The 1,040-nt window shown below is 33.3% G+C and overlaps 1 protein-coding gene across 2 annotated transcripts in view; it reads left to right on the forward strand.

Annotated features, from left to right (window-relative positions):
• The window catches only part of LOC118338255 (protein phosphatase 1K, mitochondrial-like), a 2,625-nt gene that overhangs the window by 359 nt on the left and 1,226 nt on the right, over positions 1-1,040 (forward strand). Inside the window, exon 1 of one of the 2 annotated variants that reach the window (XM_035675536.1) lies at positions 705-748. The exons of the other annotated variant lie outside the window; for it this stretch is intronic. The gene's annotated coding sequence lies outside the window, so the exon portion shown is untranslated. Of the gene's footprint in view, positions 1-704; positions 749-1,040 lie in introns of those variants that run through there. 2 annotated transcript variants of the gene reach the window in all.

A 1,040-nucleotide genomic window follows, 5' to 3' on the forward strand; every position in this document is an offset into this window, starting at 1 on the left:
CTGTAAAAATGTAATCTGATACAGTTACTGCCAGTAACATAATCCAAGTATCACAGTGTTAAAATAATGAATTACTTTCTTTTGGATTATCTCAACACTATGTGCAAATAAAAAACACTAGAAAGTAAATATCAATAAGAAGTATTGATGCAAACTTTTTTGTATCCTGATTACTTTTGTCAGCTACATGTAATCCATTACTTCCATACTTACGTATGCATATAAAATATTACTCAGCTTATGTACAAGTACCTAAATATTGGCGAGAAGTGCTTAAATTAGCAAAAGTAAAAGTACTAATGAAAAGTTATTGTTATTGTTGTTACTGATGCAATTCTGTAATCAGCATTTTATTGTTGTAGTTGTTCGAGATGGAGCTGATCTGAAGTGTATTTAACTATACTGTTTAATATATTTTATATACAAGAAAAACAAATTATAAACTTTATGCATTGTAATCATATTCTTTATACATTTAAGTCAATGCAATGTAACTAAAGCTGTCAGGAAATAATATTTACACTCTATTTACACTATCACTAAGTGCTATATGTTAGTTTTAACTGTTCAGAGATACAGTAACCAAACTTTTCAGACGTTTATCTTTTTTCTGCAGTGTATTTTGGGTCTAAATATTTCTTTGTGCATTCATAAACGTATATGTGATTAAACAGCATAAAGCCCTTATTTAAAATATGTTCCAGGAAGGCCTAATCTATACAAAAAAGGAAGCTGAACACGAATACTGGTGCGTCTGTATGTGCAGCCTCTTGATGTACAGCGTTCAAACAACCCAAATACGCATGTGCATCGTTGTGTTTTGTCAACAACAAAGGGTCACAGTGTGTTGCAGTGTGTACACGCCGCTCTGGATGTAAAGGTCATAAAGTTAAATGTCTCTGACGTGTGTTTTTGGGCTGCAGAGTGAGTTTAACTGCAGAGGCTTGTGAAGTAATCGATGTTATTAATATTGAGCAACAGCACAGCTTTGTTTGCTCTGGAGAACCCCTTTACGCACACGCTTGGCAAGGAGGTGAAAA

The sequence above is a fragment of the Morone saxatilis genome, unplaced genomic scaffold (genome assembly GCF_004916995.1).
Source record: "Morone saxatilis isolate NCDOM2014 unplaced genomic scaffold, NCSU_SB_2.0 Contig4, whole genome shotgun sequence".
NCBI lineage: Eukaryota > Metazoa > Chordata > Actinopteri > Moronidae > Morone > Morone saxatilis.